The following is a 22,980-nucleotide window of genomic DNA, read 5'->3' as shown; positions in this document are numbered from 1 at the left end:
CAGCAGCAGCTGACTGGTAGATGGAGGGCATCCTGCCTCCATCCTAAGTTCCATCAAGGCTTTCTGTCAGGGCGGTTGTAATGTGATGATCTGATGGCTGCAACATTCTTTGTTTACTGATATGGCAGGCAATATTTTCATTCACAAGTCCTTAGCATACACTACATTTTACATAAATATTAGCTATTATTATTACCTGAAATTTGACCTCCTTGCATACTGATTTTTTTAGCAACCCCAAATAAAAACAAAATATATTTAGCAGTCCCCAAATATACTTAGCAGACCCCAAATATAAATAAAAATAGATTATAGTTCATTTTGCTGTGTTTCTCTGACCATCAGCCAGTAAGTATAGTATCTACTATCCATAACAAAACCCTCAATTCCTTTTATCCTCAGTAACAAGAATTCATAAGTAAATTTGGATCTCCTAATAGCACACAAACTCCAGTACTTTGGCCACCTCATGCGAAGAGTTGACTCTGGAAAAGACTCTGATGCTGGGAGGGATTGGGGGCAGGAGGAGGAGGGGACGACAGAGGATGAGATGGCTGGATGGCATCACTGACTCGATGGACGTGAGTCTGAGTAAACTCCGGGAGTTGGTGATGGACAGGGAAGCCTGGCATGCTGCAGTTCATGGGGTCGCAAAGAGTTGGACACGACTGAGTGACTGAACTGAACTGAACTGAATAGAACACAAATTTTTCAGTGAATTTTCCCAACCACTTTCCTATGCATTGAGCCTCTCAGAATCATACCACTGTCTTTGAGCACATCTTTTAAAACAAGATTTGTTATAGAAAGGTGTAATAGAGATTTTAAAAGTATTTCAACCAGCCAAAATAAACTTCTTCTTCATAGTGTCCTCAAAATGTGAGTTTTAAAAAGCTGTGTAAATATAATCTAAAATCCAGTATTTAATCAGAGGAGGTTACATAACCAACAGTATCAATTTTTTTTTTTATGACATGCAGCCCAAGAGAAGAGAAAGAAAAGAATCTGAACAGTCATGATGTGTTGAAGACAAATTTTATAATTAGTTTCCATTTCAACTTCTATTTATTAAAGTACTTCTTTGGGTGTAAACTTCAGCCAAGTCTGTTTAATCTGCAATTCTGAAATATGCACACAATAGCAAGTAACCACAATATCTATTGTTTATTGATGCCTGACCCTTTGCTAGGGACTTTGCATGCCTTTTCTCATGTAGAGCTGACGACTCTAGGAGATAAATAGTCCTACTTTTGTTTCCCTCCATTGACAAATCACAGAAGGTGAGTAACATTCCAGAAGTCACTCAAGCACTTTAAGCAACAAAACCAAGGCTCCAACACATTTCAGACACTGCTTTATCCTCTGAAGTAAAAAGTGGCTCAGCTGGTAAAGAATCCACCCTCAATGCGGGAGACCTGGGTTTGATCCCTGGGTTGGGAAGACCCCTTGGAGAAGGGAAAGGCTATCCACTCCAGTATTCTGGTCTGGAGATTCCACGGACTGTATAGTCCATGGGGTCCCAAAGAGTTGGACATGACTGAGCGACTTTCACAGAATAAAACAGAATCACTTTCACCCTCAGGTTTGTGTCTTCCAACTAAAGCAAATGCCCCTCTAGCTCCCCCAACACATACCAACACACATACACAGCTCATACATACACTGAGATTTGTTGACTTTGGTCTGTGTCCAAAGTCTTAATTCAGGCCAGACTTTCTGATGGGCCATCCTCAAGGCCAAGTGAAACACAGTTGTATCTCCTGACAAACTGAGACTAACTGTACCCTAAAACCATGTCCTTGTGTATTCTACTAGTTAGCCAGCAAATGATCTTGTATAAAGGGTTTTTCATTTGATTCTAATGGTATTGCCTTAATGCATCACAAATGGCAGCAGAGGTTTTCATCTTCACTTACAAAGCATTGAACTTATGTTATTCCTATTGCTAGTTTGAAGCCAGAAACATGCAGTTTCTATTTTCACTGTTTGTGGGGTCTGTGGTATCCTGAAAAAGACTGTGAGTTCAGAGTCAGAGTACCTAGGATTTAATCTGTTTTCTGCCTTTTTTCTTACTGTGGCCCTGGGAAAATCTCTTTACCTCTCTGTAAAAATAAAGGATTTGGGCAAGATGACCTCAGAAATTCCCCTCAGCTCTGAAACTGTAATTGTGCCCAGACCATATTATTAGTTTTCAAATTCTGAAACTGTCATCCTTCTCCATAATCTTGATATTTCCCACTATTTTTCTAGAAAAAAAAGAATTTCCACACTCCTTGTTTTTTTTAAAAAAAGTCACATATGACCCTATTAAGAAAAAAAATTGATAAATGTATAGTACTGATTGTATATATGCTGGTGTAATAATTTGTATCCAACTGTTTTTGACCCCACGTACTGTATCTTACCAGGCTCTTCTGTCCATGGAATTTTCCAGGCAAGAATACTGGAGCAAGTTTCCATTTCCTACTCCAGGGGATCTTCCCAACCCAGGGATCTAACTGAAGTCTCCTCTGTCTCCTGGATTGGCAAGTGGATTCTTTACCATAGAGCCACTTGGGAAGCCCTGGACCAGTGTGTATCTTGAAGGAAATATACATACATTAAGACAGAACAACAGCAGAATAAATCTACTTAAATGGGGAAATATTGTATATTATAATTTAATATTATACATATAATTTACATAAATTTAATTAGTTACTAGTCTTCAAGTGTTTGGCATATGGCTTACTCAAGCTGCCTTATCTGCTTCTGGAATATATATCTCGAAACTGCTGTGCCACGGGGCCTTGGAAAGATTGAAAACCCTGTATTCATTTCTTGGTGACCCAGGCTGGTTAGACTCCTATGAGGTGTTATGCAAAAACACTGGGCAAACAATGCAGAAATTGCTTTTAAGGGTCTTGGTGTCTAGGGGAACACAGTTAACGAGCATCACAGTGCAGCGTGGTTTTAATGATAGCCAACACTGCGTGCCATGGGAAATATGGGAACAGACACCAGACTTAGGGGGAGAGAATTAGGAGTGGCTTTTTAGAAGAGCTAAATGTCAAATGTGAATTCTGATAAGAGTAAAGCTATGCCAACGGAGGGTAAACACTGGTTTGGGGAAAAAGTGCCCAGTCCCAAATCCCAAGTCCAGTGGGGTCTGGTATATGTGACTGTGTATCAAATTATATCTATGAAAAGTGTGAAAATATTATTCAGTCGTGTCCAATTCTTTGTGATCCCATGGATTACAGCCCACCAGACTCCTCTGTCTATGGAATTCTCCAGGCAAGAATACTGGAGTGGGTTGCTATTTCCTTCTCCAAAGGATCTCCCTGATCCAGTAATCAAACCCTAGTCTCCTGCATTGTAGGCAGATTCTTTACCATCTGAGCCACCAGGGAAGACCCAATTGTTAACCCTGTGAAACAAAAACACCTTCCAGTTCATAACACTGATACATAGTATCAAAATAAACTAAGCTGTGCTAGTAAATTAATAATACCTGAATATTCTTCTCCTTACCTACTACTTAACTCCCTGCTGGAAAAGTCACCTCCAGTTGTTTATTGTGAAAAGATCTTTAGCCTTTTGTAAGCTCTTCAGAAATTATAGTCTTCTTATTTGTTCTAATTCTTACCTGTCCTTTCAAATTGTACTCCTTAGACTGAAAATCAGTAGCTTTTGTTCACAAAGAATAATTCATTTTAAGAGTTCAAACTGAAGATCTGATGCTGTATCTTGAGATAACTAACACTCTTTGTCCTCAATGATTTCACTATTTGACAATCTTTTAAAAATGTTTTCCTATTGAGGATTGCTTTTTATGCTATCTAATGCCTCAACCAGATAAACAAATTTTAAAATCCCAGCTGGAGGTGAGTGTTTGCCTTCCTGGTAGACTCATCAGAGGCTTATTGTCTTCATCCTTTTCTTACTCCAGCTTAAATCCATCCTCAAGCAAATCCTCTCCTTTTGTTCGTCTCCTGGTTTGCTGGGGCATATTAAGGAAACAGATGCAGCAACAGTGTTCAAAGTTATTTGGGAAAGCTAAAACTTCATGTGTAAATTGTTCTATGCTAACACTTCATAAAGTTGCCATGTTTTTGTGCATTAAGAAAAGAAGCCTTTGCCATCCATAATTGTTTCTTCCAGTTATGAAAGACATGGGGTACCAGCCTTGGCTTTGATCTCTGAAATACATCTTTATTCCAGCATCTCTAGAGATGAAAGGCATAAAACACGGAAAATGTTCATTGAAATCTCTATGCATGTGTCTCAGAATTAAGGAGGAATAGAATATTCTGGAAACTACTTTAAACAGCAGTTCAGCCCAACTCTTTGCTACCCCATGCACTGCAGCATGCCAGGCTTCCCTGTCCATCACCAACTCCTGGAGCTTACTCAAACTCATGTCCATCGAGTTGATGATGTCATCCAACCGTCTCATCATCTGTCACCCCCTTCTCCTTTTGCCTTCCATCTTTTCCAGCATCAGAGTCTTTTCCAGCATCAGAGTCTTTTCCAATGAGTCAGTTCTTCACATCATCAGTATTTCCAATGAATATTCGGGACTGATTTCCTTTAGAATGGACTGGTTGAATCTCCTTGCAGTCCAAGGGACTCTCAAGAGACTTCTCCAACATCACAGTTCTAAAGCATCAGTTCTTCACTGTTTAACTTTCTTTATAGTCCAACTCTCACATCCACACATGACTATGGAAAAACCATAGCTTTGACTAGACAGACTTTCGTTGGCAAGTAATGTCTCTGTTTTTGAATATGCTGTCTAGGTTGGTCATAGCTTTTCTTCTAAGGAACAAGCGGCTTTTATTTTCATGGCTGCAGTCACCATTTGCAGTGATTTTAGAGCCCCCAAAAATAAAGTCTCTCAGTATTCCCATTGTTTCCCCATTTATTTGCTATGAAGTTATGGTAGTTTTAGATGATCTTAGTTTTCTGAATGTTATGTTTTAAGCCAACTTTTTCACTTTCCTCTTTCACTTTCATCAAGAGGCTCTTTAGTTCTTCTTTGCTTACTGCCGTAAGGGTGGTGTCATCTGCTTATCTGAGGTTATTGGTATTTCTCCTGGCAATCTTGATTCTAGCTTGTGCTTCATCCAGCTTGGCATTTCTCATGATGTACTCTGCATATATATTAAATAAGCAGGGTGACAATACATAGCCTTGACATACTCTTTTCCCCATTTGGAACCAGTCTGTTGTTACATGTCCAGTTCTAACTGTCACTTCTTGACCTTCATACAGATTTATCAGGAGGTAGGTCGGGTGATATGGTATTCCCATCTCTCTAAGTATTTCCTACAGTTTGCTGTGATCTACTCAGTCAAGCCTTTGGTGTTTTTGGCCAACTAAGCAGAAGCAGATGTTTTTCTGGAATTCTCTTTTTTTTTTTTTTTTTTTGGTAATCCAATAGATGTTGGCAATGTGATCTCTGGTTCCTCTGCCTTTTCTAAAACCAGCTTGAACATCTGGAATTTAATGGTTCACATACTATTGAAGCCTGGCTTGGAGAATTTTGAGCATTAGTTTACTAGCGTGTGAGATGAGTGCAATTGTGCAGTAGTTTGAGCATTCTTTGGCATTGCCTTTCTTTGGGATTGGAATGAAAGCTGACTTTTTCCAGTCCTGTGGCCACTGCTAAGTTTTCCAAATGTTTTGGCATTTTGAGTGCAGCACTTCAGCATCATGTTTTAGGATTTGAAATAGCTTCACTGGAGTTCCATCACCTCCACTAACTTTGTTCATTGTGATGGTTCCTAAGGCCCACTTGACTTCACATCCCAGGATGTCTGGTTCTAGGTGAGTGATCACACTTTAAACATCAAATCTATGCAAATATTATTATGTCAATTTGTTGCTTCAAAAAAGAGTACTATTTTTCAAAGCATCTAATTTCCATTTGAAATATTCTTAAGAAGCAAAATGGAGTGATTCCTGCTAAAGAGTAATAAAGGCACTCAGGTGTTTTATAAAAAAGGAGAAATAGCAGTGCAGATTGAACAGGTTGGTAAGAGAAAGTTATGATATTAACAAGTCTTTTATTCTTATGTTAATTCTTGTCCAAATGTATTTAAAATATGCTTAATAGGGAGAAATGTTTCAAGAGAACAGTAAGGGAATTATGGAAAATTATTCTTCAAATTGGATCCTGCTTTAGGCTTAAGGCACACAACTCTTCTCTCCAATTAAATGGTCATTTCCCTAAATGAAGTAAGAATTTCAAAGATACTGGAGACTTTCAGGCCTGGTTAAAAATGCAAATTCTAGAATCAGACAATTTCAACTCAAATGCCAGCTTTGCCACCTGATGACTGTCACCTTAAAAACTTAACTTTTCCAAGTATCTGTATAGCACAGGTAACTCAGCTCAGTGCTCTGTGGTGACCTAGGGATGTGGGATGGGGAATGGAGTGGGAGGAAGGCTTAAGAGGGAGAGGATATATGCACACTTACAGCGGATTCACAGCTACAAGCAGAAACCAACAGAACGTCATAAAGCAATTATCCTCAACTGTTGTACAGCAGAAACCAACACAACATTCTAAAGCAATTGTCTTCCAATTAAATCTTTTTTAAAAACTTAACTTTCCCAACTCAGTTTTCATAATCTATAAAATGAAGATGGCAATGCGTTTATCATGAAAATTAAAAGATAATAATTCACTTGAAGCACATAGAGTCTGGCACACAGAAAATGTCCCATATGTTAACTATTATTAAGAGAAAAGGGCATATTAATACCTTTACTATGCCCAAGACTGCCTACAGAGTCTCTATTAGAGCTGTGAGTGGCATATAGTATGTATCAGGGCAAATGTATGTGAACCAAGAGAGATGGTAGATAGCATCCCTATTTTCAAACCATCTGTGATAGTCAGCTTTTTCCCCCTAGGCAACCCATTTGATTGTGATTTTTGCTTATTACGTCTGCAAGCCCAACTTATTTTAGAAGTTTGGATTTGAAATATTATTTCTAAATTTAGACCAGAACGACAGAAGAGAAATTAGGTATAAATGCTATGTACTTCAAAAATTATCACCGGAGGCATATTATAACTATGAACAGAAAAATTGCTGTATTAAAAATTCATAGCTCAACACATTAAGATTTTATATTGTCTCATAGCTTGTCACTTTATTGAGTCAATCTCAAATTACAAAGATTGTTAAATAACTAGTTATGTTTAATATCAAAAATTGAGAAGCTATAATTCACTCATTTGTAAATTAAGACAAATTGTAAATAGTCAAAGAAAATATTTCCACTAAAATGTAAAAAGAGAAGACAAAATATGTGTTTCACGGTAGTGCCATGGACATGGTAGGTGGTTAGGAAATGTTTGCTAAATTGAACTGAAATATACAAAATGAGGTTCAGAGTGACCAAACTAGATTGAAGAACAAAGATTTAAGGGTGAGAGGCAGTTTGGCAAAACTTTAAAACTGGACCTATGACCCTGGTCCTGTGGAGAGCATTGAGTTTCTAATTAAATTTTTGATTTTTCAAAGAAAGTCAGATGCATTCAGCATGTGTTATTTTAACTTTTAAACAATTAACAGTGTTACTTTTAATCCTGAGTTTTAACCACTTCAGGTTTCCATTTTGCCTCTTCTTTAAAACAGGATAACAATGATGTTCTGTGCTGCTGTAACCCCTGAATCAGGGGCACCTAATGGGGTTTGTCAACAAACACATCCCAGGGCCCAGACCAGACCTCCTGAATTGAAATCTCAGGCTAGGCTTGGGAAGCTATCTTTTAAGAAGCTCCCCATATGGTTCTTAGGCAGTCTGAGCTCTGAGAGTCACTGGTCCTCGGAGTTTCTGTTAATGATGGAGTGAAGGAAGAAGCTAAAGCATCCTTTCCTCTTGGAACAGAATTCAGAGACCTAAATACTTTGTTGAAAATTAAAGAATAAAACAATAGGGACTTCTCTGGCAGTCCAGTGGTGAGGATTCCACCCTTCCACCACAGAAAGCGCGGGTTCAACACCTGGTCAGGGAACTAAGACCCCAAGGTGCTTCATGGTGTGGTAAAAAATAAATAAATAATAAAATAAAAAATAAATAAAACTTAAAAAATTGTAACAATACAGCAACAAAATGGAAATAAAAATAAATAATAGTTTATAAACTATTTATTACTGCCTCCAGAATCAAGGGCTTCCCTGTTGGCTCAGAAGTTAAAGTGTCTGCCCGCAATGCGGGAGACCCCGGTTGGATCCCTGGGTTGGGAAGATCCCCTGGAGAAGGAAATGGCAACCCACTCCAGTATTCTTACCTGGAGAATCCCATGGAGGAAGGAGCCTGGTAGGCTACAGTCCACGGGGTCGCAGAGAGTTGGACACGACTGAGCGACTTCACTTTCACTTTTCCAGGATCAAGTAAAAAGTAACGAGAAAGAATATTTTTTCATAGGATAAGTATATTACAGGTGTAGAAGTTTATGGTGATTCCTTAAAATTCAGGTCTCTAATTACCCTACATCCATGAATTTGCTACTGTGTTTGTATTTTTAGTTTTCAAATTCACACAGAGCACATGCTCTGTGGCCAGGTCTTGTTATAAGCTTGCTACAAATTCTAACAAATTTAATCACCAAACAGCAGATATGCTGCTTGTTTTGATATGAGTTTCCATTCCCAGCATATGTTCATACTGGCTTATCAAAAGGAAGAATAGTAGAAAATGTGCTTGTCTCACACAGTAGTCTGTCTTCAAAATAAGAATGTGAGCCCAAAAATGCATTTCTGTTTGAATCAAAGCTTTTGGGTACTTGGCTGCCTTGTTACAGTAAAAGTGAAAAGGCTTGTACACAAAATGATTCCTTACATGCAAAAAAGAAATCCGAAGATACAAGGGAAAAATAATTCAGAAAGAATTCATTTCAGAATTCATTTTCTAGGAGAAATTAAAAAAATTGCTGAGATGCTTAGATAATTTAATGCTCCTGAATTTTCAATAACAAATGCTTTGAATAATGATCGTATCTGAATTTTTTCTTTTCTTTTCAGAAGAGAGTAAGCTATTCACTGGCTCAGTTCCAGGAAAAATAAAGGAGAATCACTTTTCCTCAATGCAGAAAAAGCTTTGAATAAAGTTACAAAAATGAAGCACCCTTTTAGAGAGTCTGACTATTCCTGGGCAGTAGCAGATGAGACCCTTGAAAGTGAAAAGAAAAACTTTATAGTTTTAAATTAAATCAAAAGATCTTTCTGTTGGCAAGTGTTTCCTGTCTCCTTGTAATATAAATATATTTGATTTTTCAGAGCTTTCAGTGTCTATGACTATTATCTTTGTCCAAAAGACAGGCTTGGGTGTAGTGTTCTAACAGATGTCTTAATTGAAGTCTGAAAATCAGGTGGATGTTTTCCCACCGTTTCTTCCTTTTTACCCCTTGCTAGTCCTATTGCTTCACAAATCATTTGACTCTTTTGATTCTCACTTTATAATCATCTTTATTCATTGATTCAACAAATTATAAACTTAATATATGGCAATACGTTGGATAGAGTAGGTTAAAAAAATATGAAAGTTTCATTCCTTTGAAGAGTTGATCCTTCAATACCTTCACACTTTCCACATTGCTTTAAATAAATTGGGTTGAGGCAGTCAGGTTCCAGAAACATGATATCATATTCTAGTCCATCCTGCTTTTATTCCTAGCACTAATACAGTGTATAACTATGCCTTAGAGTTTCATATACCATGTCCATGCATTGAAATTCATTGCTTATCCAAATACCACCCTTATTTTGTGCACAGAAAATGTCTCTGAAAAGCAATCAGTACTCCTTACTTACAATCTCTGAACTACCTGGAAAATGGCAAACTACAATCCAATGTGTATTTCTTTGGAATTTTGACATGTAATCAATATATTGACAAAGTGCTTATATTTTAGACATATTCTTTTATCTATGTTACCAGTCTGTCACTTCAGCTTATTTTCCACCAGTAAAAATAATGCTATTTTAAAATTAATAATAGTAGCATTTAAGGTTGGTTGTAGGAACTTTAGGCTTTTAAGGGCTTCCCAGTGGCTCAGTAGTAAAGAATCCATCTACCAATGCAGTAGACGCTGGAGATGTGAGCTTGGTCCTCGGGTCAGGAATATACCCTGGAAAAGGAAATGGCTTCTCACACCTGTATTCTTGTCTGGGAAATCCCACGGTCAGAAGAGCCTGGACGTCTCCAGTCCGTGGGGTCACAGAGAGTCGGACATGACTGAGCATATGTGTGCGCGCGCACATACACACACACGGGAGAGTAATTCATTCTTTAAGATATTTGGGGGCAATATCTTTATTAGAAAAATAAAATTTTGAAAACAGGCAGTGCCTAAAGTCTGTAGATCATCATACATGTTTTAAATAACTGTTAAGTTATATAGTTTCCTTGGAATATAAACAGGGAAGAGTAAAATATCTGTTATTACATGTTGGCTTGAAGGTTTGTAGTTCTGTAGCTTAGTAGCTTTTCACAGTATTTCACCTCAAAACATAGAGGCTGATTATTTGTGGCATGGATAAATAAGGTGAATTATCCTGAACAATGTCTAGAAAGCTAAGTATTATTGCATCATTTTAAAAAACTGATAGTTTTTTACATTCTGTGATAGGAAATGAATATAACTTTTATAAGACTATACCCTTCACTCCTGCTATTATTAATAGAGTCAGTGTTTACTCTCTAATCCTTAGCTAGGAACCAAAACTATTTACCCTAGGGCTTTACCTTTGAGAAAACCGAATATCTCTTTTGGTGCTAGTGATAATGAACCTGCCTGCCAATACAGGAGACCTGGGTTTGATCCCTGGGTGGGGAAGATCCCCTGGAGGAGGGCGTGGCAACCCACTCCAATTCTTGCTTGGAGAATCCCCAAGGACAGAGGAGCCTGGTGGGCTACAGTCCATAGTGTCACACAGAGTCAGACACGACTGAAGCAACTGAGCACAAAGCATGTAAGCACGGGCGGATGACCATGTTCCTGGTCCCCTGTCCCTGGCAATCAGGAGGCCGGCCTGCTGTTCTGACAGTGAGCCCCCCCCCGCCCCCCCCCGCCCACCTCTACTAACCATTCTCCCTTCATGCTATCTCGTGGCTGGAAATTCTTTTACAACCTGAACATGGACCACGATAAACAGGGTGTTTATAACTACGGTGGATTTCGGAATTGCTTGAGTCAGCAGTTGAACAGTATCTTTTAGAGAACAAGATTCTTTCCATCTCTCACTTCTCGCTTTCCTAATGCCAGCTTCAGGCAGAGCTCGTGGTTATAAGACTGTTTTCAGAAACAGTCAGTGCTGTACAGTTTCTTATTCAAGGTCAGTGAAGGAGAAAGTTGACTTCCTCCATTTAAGAATTCTTCTCAGTACTTTGTGGTGACCTAAATGGAAAGGAAATCTAAAAAAGAGGGGAAATATCTACACATGTAACTGATTCACTTTGCTGTACAGCAGAAACTAACAGGACATTGTAAAGCAACTATACTCCCATAAAAATTAGTTTTAAATTTTTGTATATAGTCTGCCCAAATACCTTTTTGTGTTTTAATAAGAAATCAGACACTGGATGTACCAGCAGGGTTTAGTACATTAAAAAAAAAAAAATCATTTGGTCATGAAAAGCAATAAAGAAGTTTCCCAGATTTCTCCAGAAACCTCCTACTTGTATCTGTACCTCTGCATAGATTCTTCATTTAATTTTCACAACAATCCTATTAAATAGGCACTATTCTCATTGCCATCTTACAAATGCCTATGTGTTTTCTCTGGGAATTAATGTCACAAAATTAAGTACAACATTAGTACTAGTACCTACATGACAAGATGAAATAAGGGTTTTGAGGCCCACCCTAGATTTCAAAGGATTCTTTCCAGAAACCAGTGCTATGGGGAAGCACAGTCCCATGTTCAAAATGTTAGAGGAACCGCGAACTAAAACCTCTTGCTCTGGCGAGGCACCATAGTAACCACTTGTATGAGTTATCTTAGACAGGAGGTCCTGTAAGGAATGTGGAAGTAACAAGTTGTGCTAACTAACCAGAAGAATTCAAGAAAGGTCAAAATGAGATGCCAGTCCACATGTCATACTCACCTCCCAGAATCCTCCTCGCTGGAATCCATCTTGGCTAAGTGACACACACACTGTTAGGAAGTACCTGAGTCAGAGTGACTGGCCAGTGACAATCTGGAAATCAACCCAATTACATAAAACCCGAGACTGCAAGCATAAAGCAGGGCATTTCTCCTGTGTTCCCTTACGCTGCTGCTCTCCACCCAGGCACCCCGTCCCAGTGAAATCTCTTGCTTTGTCAGCATGTCTCCTTGGACAATTCATTTCTGAATGTTAGACAAGTGCCCATCTCAGGCCCTGGAAGGGGTCCCCCTTCCTGCAACAAAAAGACTAACTAAAAAAGCAAAAAATTAGAATACACAACTCAGTTAAAAGTTGAGAGAACCTGCTTCATAACTGAGTGCTAGGCTAGAGCCAGGAAAGAATAAAGTGTGATGCTAGAGGTGTAAAACCAAATGTTAAGTTAAACTGCGATTTCCTTAAAAGCAAAGAAAATACTTAGACTTCAGGAAATTATCTGGGTTGTTGCTGGTCGTATTTTGATGAAATGGATTAAGCAATGAAAATTATTTGGGAGAATTTTCTAGTCTGCTTAATTTGAAATGTGTCTCAGTCGTGTTGAAATAAATTTCTAGACTTAAAATGGAGCCATTCCAGCTGAGGTGTCTCATCAGCCCACTGGAACTTAGATAATCGAGTCACTGTAAATTCTCTACTTGACCAGAAACACAAAGTGTCCGTACAACTGATCCCCAAATGCCAAGCCAACTCTGGGCTCTAAATTTATTTCCTTGCTGCTTCTTACACCAAACAAGGATGTCTGTGTGGCCTCAGCCAATCAGATTCTTTCGATTTGTTGCTTCTTATTCTTTGTTTATCCTGTACGAGTTTCTTGCCTTCTACCCCATTCAGCAAATCTCTGAAAAGAAACTGTACACTTCATGAAGTGTTAAATAGAGTTAGTTTGTATCATCTAATTTATCTTCCTTTATTTTTACAATAGGAATAAGTAAGTAGACATTTAGAGTGTAAAGGGGATACATATGAGTGAAAAACAAAACCAGCAAATAAACTAATCACAAAAACTGAATAGTGGGAGTACAATTAAAAACAAGAAGGAAAAGGGGTTCCCTGGTGGCGCAGTCTTAAAGAAATTGCCTGCAAGTTCCATCCCTAGGTCAGGAAGATACCCCCAGGAGGAGGGCATGGCAACCCAGTCCAGTGTTCTTGCCTCAAGAATCCCATGGGCTGAGAAGCCTGGGGAGCTACAGTCTTTAGGGTCACAAAGAGTCAGCCATGACTGAAGTGACTTAGCACACAAGAATGAAAAAAATGCAATAATTATGCAGTCTGAAAGACTGAATGCGAATGAATTAAATGATGACTTTACTGGGAAAATTACTTTTATATACATATTTTAACCACCCTGAAGTTTGATAGCATACATGGCATGAAGGAAAATTTTTCAAAAATCAAAATGGTCACATTAAAATATGTGTGAAATTTTCCCAGCAATTGCTTCATGGAGAAAGGGATACATTTCAGAAGTTTCCAGAGGGAAAAGTAAATTTAGCCAAGTTAGATGAAAGAAAAATGATCAAAGGTTGCCCCTGATTTGCTTGCTTAAAGGCAGTAACAATAGTGGGTGGGAAAGATGAGATGAAAAACTGAGTAGACTCTTGTTTTTCATTTTTTCTTTATGGACAGTGGGAAATGCAACCTGAAAGGACAGCTGACAGGAGCAGTTAAATCTATAAGGGTAGAATTAATGTGGGCTGTGTACAGCTGTGATTAAAACAAATCAAAGGGTATAAAATTGTAAGCTTTAATGAAAAAAATTTGATTTAAAAATTTCAACTTAGAATATCAGCTGTGTCAAAATAAATATCAAGATTACATAATGGAAGAATAGTATACATGACAAACCAAAAAGGAGAAAAAAAGATGAAGATTGTTGGAAAGAGTTTTAAAATTGTGTCATAATTGAAATCAGAATATTTGAAATCAGAATAGTTGGGATCACTATTTGTTAAACTTGCTACTAATGATCTTTTCATAACAACAAAAGCTTAAGTAGCCGATTTAAAAGTTTCTGTCACTGTAAACAGTTGCCATTAAAAAAATAACAACACTTCATTTTCTGATAAAATCTTCTTTGAAAAAAATTATTCTTGTTTGTTTGCCAGCATAGTAGACTCTTTTTATGTTTAAAACAGTCAAATTATATGTTATCAATGTTTTCTGCAGAAGGTATTTCTTAATTGATGGCTTCTAGTTTATGTTAAATCTTGTCTTAACTAAAATTTCCAAAAAGCAGATAGATATTCTATTATTTCAGATTGAAAGCAAACTACCAAATTCTTTAAAAAATATTTTTACAGAGGAATAGAAAGTCTGATCCGTGATGTGTTATGAATCCTGTCCTTTTTTGTCAACTTTATTAAATTGATGGAGAAAAAAATACTCTGACAACCCTTTTGGCAATGATTATGGATTTGATATGCTATATTAGTTGAATATTCCAATACTCCACATGTTATTAGCAGTAGTCCAGAATGTAATATCCCTGAAGTACTGCTTCAGTGATTTTTCTCACATAAAAATTGTATGAACTTCAAAGTAAAACTGATACATTATTCGCACTTTCTTTCCTCTTAATGTAAGACTTTAGGGAGGAAATCGGGAAACACAATTTTGGATGTAGTATTTCAGTAGATAAAATTTTCAAAATCTGACAAACCTAAATATTCATATTATGATAATCAGTTACTTGTTTATAATGGTAATAATGATGTCATTAAAAATAAGTCTATACTTTCACATTTTTCTCATTTGCATCTCACAAATCACTTTCTTACGTGTTTTACACATAGGAAGCTGAAGTGCCAAATGATTTGTCAAAGGTCATTCATATATCTACAAATTGAACATATTATGCTATTTGCAAGAGGATCACCTAAGGATTATAATTAAAAACACTCCTCAATGGAAATGAAAATCCCTAGTTTAATTATATACTCATATCCATGTTTCCTCCTGGACAAATAATTTAGCCATCTCACCAAAGTGGCTCACTGATAGCAAGAGAAGGGAGAACCAATTTCAATTGTAATTTTAATGTCAAGCTTCTAAGAAGTTTCATGTGTAATTGTGTTTCCTAAATTAATGGAGGGTGCCAAATTCAGACTTGAGTGAAAGAAAGGAGGGAAAACCATTATACCATTCAGATCAAATCACTTATGATTATAGAGTGGAAGTTGAAAAATAGATTCAAGGGATTAGATTTGATAAACAGAGCTCCTGAAGAACTATGGACGGAGGTTTGTGACATTGTACGGGAGGCAGTGATCAAGATAATTCCCAAGAAAAAGAAATGCAAAAAGGCAAACCAGTTGTCTGAGGAGGCCTTACAAATAACTGAGGAGAGAAGCAAAAGGCAATGGAGAAAAGGAAAGATATACCCATCTGAATGCAGAGTTCAAAAGAACAGCAAGAAGAGATGAGAAAGCCTTCCTCAGTGATCAATACAAAGAAATAGAGGAAAACAATAGACTGGGAAAGACTAGAGATCTCTTCAAGAAAATTAGAGATACCAAGGGAACATTTCATGCAAAGATGGGCTCAATAAAGGACAGAAATGGTATGGACTTAACAGAAGCTGAAGATATTAAGAAGAGGTGGCAAGAATACACAGAAGAACTGTACAAAAAAGAAATTCATGACCCAGACAATCACGATGGTGTGATCACTCACCTAGAGCCAGACATCCTGGACTATGAAGTCAAATGGGCCTTAGGAAGCATCACTACAAACAAAGCTAGTGGAGGTGATGGAATCCCAGTTGAGCTCTTTCAAATCCTGAAAGATGATGCTGTGAAAGTGCTGCACTTAATATGCCAGCAAATTTGGAAAACTCAGCAGTGGCCACAGGACTGGAAAAGGTCAGTTTTCATTCCAATCCCAAAGAAAGGCAGAGCCACAGAATGTTCAAACGGCAGCACAATTGCACTCATCTCACATGCTGGGAAAGTAATGCTCAAAATTCTCCAAGCCAGGCTTCCACCGTATGTGAACTGTGAAACTCCAGATGTTCAAGCTGGATTTAGAGAAGGCAGAGGAACCAGAGATCAGATTGCTGACATACGCTGAATCATAGAAAAAGCAAGAGAGTTCCAGAAAAACATCTACTTCTGCTTTATTAACTGCACCATAACCTTTAACTGTGTAGATCACAATAAACTGTAGAAAATTCTTAGAGATGGAAATACCAGACCACCTTACCTGCCTCTTGAGAAATCTGTATGCAGGTCAGGAAGCAACAGTTAGAACTTGACATGAAACGATGGGCTGGTTCCAAATCAGGAAAGGAGTATGTCAAGGCTGCTTATTGTCATCCTGCTTATTTAACTTATATGCAGAGTGAAAGTGAAAGTGAAGTTGCTCAGTCGTGTCCGACTCTTTGCAACCCCATGGACTGTAGCCTACCAGGCTCCTCCTTCCATGGGATTTTCCAGGCAAGAGTACTGGAGTGGGTTGCCGTTTCCTTCTCCAGGGGATCTTCCCGACCCAGGGATCGAACCCTGGTCTCCTGCATTCCAGGCAGACACTTTTAACCTCTGAGCCAGCAGGGAAGTCATATGTGGAGTACATCAGGTGAAACGCTGTGCTGGATGAAGCACAAGCTGGAATCAAGATTGCCCGGAGAAATATCAATAACCTCAGATATGCATATGACACCACCCTTATGGCAGAAAGTGAAGAGGAACTAAAGAACCTCTTGATGAAAGTGAAAGAGGAGAGTGAGAAAGTTGGCTTAAAATTCAACATTCAGAAAACTAAGATCATAGTATCTGGTCCCATCACTTCATGGCAAATAGATGGACAAACAATAAAAACAGTAAGAGACTTTATTTACTTGGGCTCCAGAATCACTGCAGATGGTGACTGCAGCCATGAAAATAAAAGACCCTTGCTCCTCGGAAGAAAAGCTATGACCAACCTAGAGAGCATATTAAAAAGCAGAGACATTACTTTGCCAACAAAGGTCCGTAGCTTTGAAGCTATGGTTTTTCCAGTAGTCATGCATGGATGTGAGAATTGGACTATAAAGAAGCTTCAGCGCTGAAGTTTGATGCTTTTGAACTGTGGTGTTGCAGAAGACTCTTGAGAGTCCCTTGGACTGCAAGGAGATCCAGGCAGTCAATCCTAAAGGAAATCAGTCCTGAATATTCATTGGAAGGACTGATGTTGAAGCTGAAGCTCCAATACTTGGCCACATGATGCAAAGAACTGACTCATTGGAAAAGACCCTGATGCTGGGAAAGATTGAAGCCAGGAGGAAAGGGGATGACAGGGGATGAGATGATTGGATGGCATCACTGACTTGGTGGACATCAGTTTGAGCAAGCTCTCGGAGTTGATGATGGACAGGGAAGCCTGGTGTACTGCAGTCCATGGGGCTGCAAAGAATCGGACATGACTGAGTGACTGAACTGAAGTGAACTGAAAAGACAATGTTTCATCACATAGTGCCTATCAATTTCAGAATATTTGGTCTTGCCATTCTGAGATGCAGTGGGGGAGTAACTTAGCCCTTTGTACAGAAATTTTTCTTTAATCAGAGCTAATGTTTTAACATTAAGTCTCGGAAAATGTTAGGACATACACATTTGCTTTGCTTCTCAAAATAACAGCTATATGTTTCATATTTTTGCTTTTCATTTTTAATGTTAATATAATTGTCATTCAACAGATCATTTTTGATGTAGTGATTCTACATCTTAAGAAATAATCAAATACGTAGACAATGAAATATCTGTATATGTTCATCATAGCATGTCTAACAATATAAAAAATCCTACATGTAGTAGACTAGAAATAAATTCTAAGAGCCCATGTCATAGAATATTATTGCACTATTAAAGATATTTCAAATCTTTTTGTGATATGGAAAAATTCTTAGACTGCAATATTGCAGGTGAAAACCAGGGCTCCAAAGGGAATATATTAATACAACATAACCTAAACCACCACAACAAAGTATGTGCATAGAATAAAGTACTAGAAACTCTCCAGTGATAATGGTGGGGGTTTTTTTGTTTGTTTGTTTTTGAGTGGTAAGAATTGTGAATGATCATCACTTTATTCTCAGTCCTTATTGGATTTCCAAATTGTAATTGAGTGGGTATGATAACCAGAAACAAACTACTTTTTAAAAATGACTATTGCTCTTGATGTAAATTTTTAAAAAGTAAATTAGTTTCTCTTCTACTACCATTTATATTCAACACCAGTCATTCCTGTGACTACACACAATTTTAGTTCCTTCTGAATGTGGAAATGAGAGGCAATATCAAAGAAATCCACAATTATTGTTATTTCTGATAAGATCATTTCATACTTTAATACTTCCTTAGCACATTCAAAAAGCATGGGTCTTCATAAAATCTATGAAATATGGTATGAATGATATATGAAAGGAAAGAAAGGTATTTAGTATCAAGAGAATAAGAATTCATGCTTTTCTGCCTGAGTTCCTTAAGTAGTTTAGTTTACACTATGAGTTTTATTTCAAGGCAGGAGTTTCTATTTTAAAATTCACATAAAATGTAAGAGATTTGAAGTTTGGGGAAGAAAGTCAGTTACTAGAACAAAATGATACAAGATTGCATACAAGTGATTGAGTAAAAACTTTTATTCCTCCCTGGAAAAATACATTTTATGTTAATGTGGATGTGCTGTGAATGTCAACTTGATATTTCTCCATTGCTATTTTAGTTTCTTGATGCTGCTTGATAAACTGTCACAAGCTTAGTGATTTAACTCAACAGAAATTAATTTTCTCACAATCCTGAAGGCTGAAAGATTGAAATCTAGTGTCTTCAGGGCCATGCTCCTTCTGAAGGCTCTGGGGAGTAATCCTACCTTCAGTTCAGTTGTTCAGCCATGTCTGATTCTTTGCAACCCTGTCCACTGCAGCATGCCAGGCTTCCCTGTCCATCACCAGCTCCTGGGGCTTGCTCAAACTCATGTCCATTGAGTCGGTGATGCCATCCAATCATCTCATCCTCGGTCATCCCCTTCTCCTCCCGCCTTCAATCTTTCCCAGCATCAGGGTGTTTTCCAAGGAGTCAGTCCTTCATGTCAAGTGGCCAAAGTATCAGAGCTTCAGCTCCAACATCAGTCCTTCTAATGAATATTTAGGGTTAATTTCCTTTAGCTTGACTAGTTTGATCTTGCTGTCCAAGAGGCTCTCAAGGATTCAAAAGCATCAGTTCTTCAGCACTCAGCTTTCTTTATTGTCCAACTGTCATATCCATACATGACTACTGGAAAAATCACCGCTTTGACTAGATGGACTTTTATCGGCAAAGTAACGTCTCTACTTTTTAATATGCTGTCTAGGCTGGTCATAGCTTTTCTTCCAAGGACCAAGCGTCTTTTATTTTCATGGCTGCAGTCACCAACTGCAGTGATTTTGGAGCCCAAGAAAATAAAGCCTCTCACTGTTTCCATTATTTGTCCATCTATTTGCCATGAAGTGATGGGACTGGATGCCATGATCTTAGTTTTTTGCTTGTTGAGTTTTAGGCCTACCTTGTCTCTCCCTAGTCTTTGATGGTTGAGAGCAATTCCTGGGGCAACCTTTGAGTTCCTGGCTTGCAGCTTTATCACTCCAATTTTTGCCTCTTATATTCCCTCTCTGTGTTCAAAATTTCCCCTTCTAATATCCCCTCTAATCTAGTATGTGTTCAGTAACTTAATCATGTCAAACTCATTGTAGCCCCATGGACTGTATATAGCCCACCAGGCTCCTTCTGTCCATGAAATTTTCCAGGCAAGAATATTAGAGTCATCTTAAATTGGTTACATCTGCAAAGATCCTATTCCCCAATAAGGGCACATTAATGGTATTAGTATCAGTAACTATGACTTCAAAATTATCTTTCGAGGGACACAAATCAGAAGAGTATTCCCTCTCTTTTTTGTCCTTCTGTTCTTTCATTCCCCTTCCTTCATCTTTTCCTTCCTTCCTTCCACAATGAAACACTTTTTTCTCTTATTGTCCTTGAATCTACAGTCTCCGCTCAAACTACTGCACAATTGCACTCATCTCACACGCTAGTAAAGTATGCTCAAAATTCTCCAAGCCAGGCTTCAGCAATACATTGAACCATGAACCTCCAGATGTTCAAGCTGGTTTTAGAAAAGGCAGAGGAAAGAGAGATCAAATTGCCAACATCTGCTGGATCATGGAAAAACCATGAGAGTTCCAGAAAAACATTTACTTCTGCTTTATTGACTATGCCAAAGCCTTTGACTGTGTGGATCACAATAAACTGTGGAAAATTCTGAAAGACATGGGAATACCAGACCACCTGACCTGCCTCTTGAGGAACTGGTGTGCAGGTCAGGAAACAACAGTTAGAACTGGATATGGAACAACAGACTGGTTCCAAATAGGAAAAGGAGTACGTCAAGGCTGTATATTGTCACCCTGCTTATTTAACTTTTACGCAGAGTACATCATGAGAAACACTGGGCTGGAGGAAGCACAAGCTGGAATCAAGATTGGCGGGAGAAATATCAATAACCTCAGATATGCAGATGACACCACCCTTATGGCAGAAAGTGAAGAAGAACTAAAGAGCCTCTTGATGAAAGTGAAAGAAGAGAGTGAAAAAGTTACTTAAAGCTAAACATTCAGAAAACTAAGATCATGGCATCCAGTCCCATCACTTCATGGCAGATGGACGGGGAAACAGTGGAAACAGTGTCAGACTTTATTTTTGGGGGCTCCAAAATCACTGCAGATAGTGATTGCAGCCATGAAATTAAAAGACGCTTACTCCTTGGAAGGAAAGTTATGACCAAACTAGATAGCATATTCAAAAGCAGAGACATTACTTTGTCAACAAAGGTCCGTCTAGTCAAGGCTATGGTTTTTCCAGTGGTCATGTATGGATGTGAGAGTTGGACTATAAAGAAAGCTGAGTGCCAAAGAATTGATGCTTTTGAACTGTGGTGTTGGAGAAGACTCTTGAGAGTCCCTTGGACTGCAAGGAGATCCAACCAGTCCATCCTAAAGGAGATCAGTCCTGGGTGTTGATTGGAAGGACTGATGTTGAAGCTGAAAGTCCAATACTTTGGCTACCTGAATCAAAGAGCTGATTCATTTGAAAAGACCCTGATGCTGGGAAAGATTGAGGTCAGGAGGAGAAGTAGACGACAGAGGATGAGATGGTTGGATGGCATCACCGACTCAGTGGACAGGGGTTTGGGTGAACTCCAGGAGTTGGTGATGGACAGGGAGGCCTGGCGTGCTGCAGTTCATGGGGTTGCAAAGGGTCGGACATGACTGAGTGACTGAACTGAACTGAACTACAATCTCCCAGCTACACTTATACCTCAATGACTGCTTCCTGTCAGTCTCTTGCTGGAACCTCCTTCTCTGGTCAGCCCTCAAAATTTGATGAGCACTTCACCTGATCCTGATCTTCTTTACCTTTAGAAACCTTAGATTTTCCCTAGATGATCTTATTCCATTTCCAGGCTCCAGTTCAGTACAATTCAGTCACTCAGTCATGTCCAACTCTTGTCAACCCCATGGACTGCAGCACACTAGGCTTCCCTGTCTATGACCAACTCCAAGAGCCTTCTCAAACTGATGTCCATCAAGTCAGTGATGCCATCCAACCATCTCATCATCTTTCATCCCCATCTCTTCCTGCCTTCAGTCTTTCCCAGCATCAGGGGCTTTTCCCATGAGTCAGTTCTTCACATCAGGTGGCCAGATATTGGAGTTTCAGCTTCAGCATCAGTCCTTTCAATGAATGTTCAGGACTGATTTCCTTTAGGATTGACTGGCTGGATCTCCTTGCAGTCCAAGGGACTCTCAAGAGTCTTCTCCAACACCACAGTTCAAAAGCATCAATTCTTTGGTGCTCAGCTTCCTTTACAGTCCAACTCTCACATCCATACATGACTACTGGAAAAACCATAGCTAGATGGACCTTTGTTGGCAAAGTAATGTCTATGCTTTTTACTATGCTGTCTAGTTTTGTCATAGCTTTTCTTCCAAGGAGCAAGCATCTTTTAATTTCATGGCTGCAGTCACCATCCTCAGTGATTTTGGAGCCCAAGAAAATAAAGTCTGTCAGTCTTTCCATTGTTTTCCTATCTATTTGCCATGAAGGGATGGGATCATATTCTATGATCTTAGTTTTCTGAATGTTGAGCTCTAAGCCAACTTTTTGACTCTCCTCTTTCACTTTCATCAAGAGACTCTTTAGTTCTTCTCCACTTTCTGCCATAAGGGTGGTGTCATCTGAGGTTATTAATATTTCTCCCCCAGTCTTGATTCCAGCTTGTGCTTCATCCAGCCTGGCATTTCACATGATGTACTCTGCATAGAAGTTAAATAAGCTGGGTGACAATATACAGCCTTGACATACTCCTTTCCCAATTTGGAACCAGTCTGTTATTTCACGTCCAGTTCTAACTGTTGCTTCTTGACCTGCCTACAGATTTCTCAGGAGGCAGATAAGGTGATCTGGTATTCCCATCTCTTGAAGAATTTTCCAGTGTTGTGATCCACACAGTCAAAGGCTTTGGCGTAGCCAATACAGCAGAAGTAGATGCTTTTCTGGAACTCTCTTGGTTTTTCTTCGATCCAGCGGATGTTGGCAATTTGATCTGGTTCTATTGCTGTCTGGTTCCAGGCTCCAAATACTATTATTAAACTTTGTATTTTAGAATTGCTTGGAACTGGAGTTCAAACTATTTAACTGTGCATTACTATTCACTCATTTCTGGGATAATGTTATTAATCTCAAGCTTTCACATATTATCTATCAGCAGAAGATTCTCGGACTTGCCCATGTCCACTCTGT

This window comes from Capricornis sumatraensis, chromosome 13 (genome assembly GCF_032405125.1).
Source record: "Capricornis sumatraensis isolate serow.1 chromosome 13, serow.2, whole genome shotgun sequence".
NCBI lineage: Eukaryota > Metazoa > Chordata > Mammalia > Artiodactyla > Bovidae > Capricornis > Capricornis sumatraensis.
Note: the sequence above shows the minus strand (reverse complement) of the source record.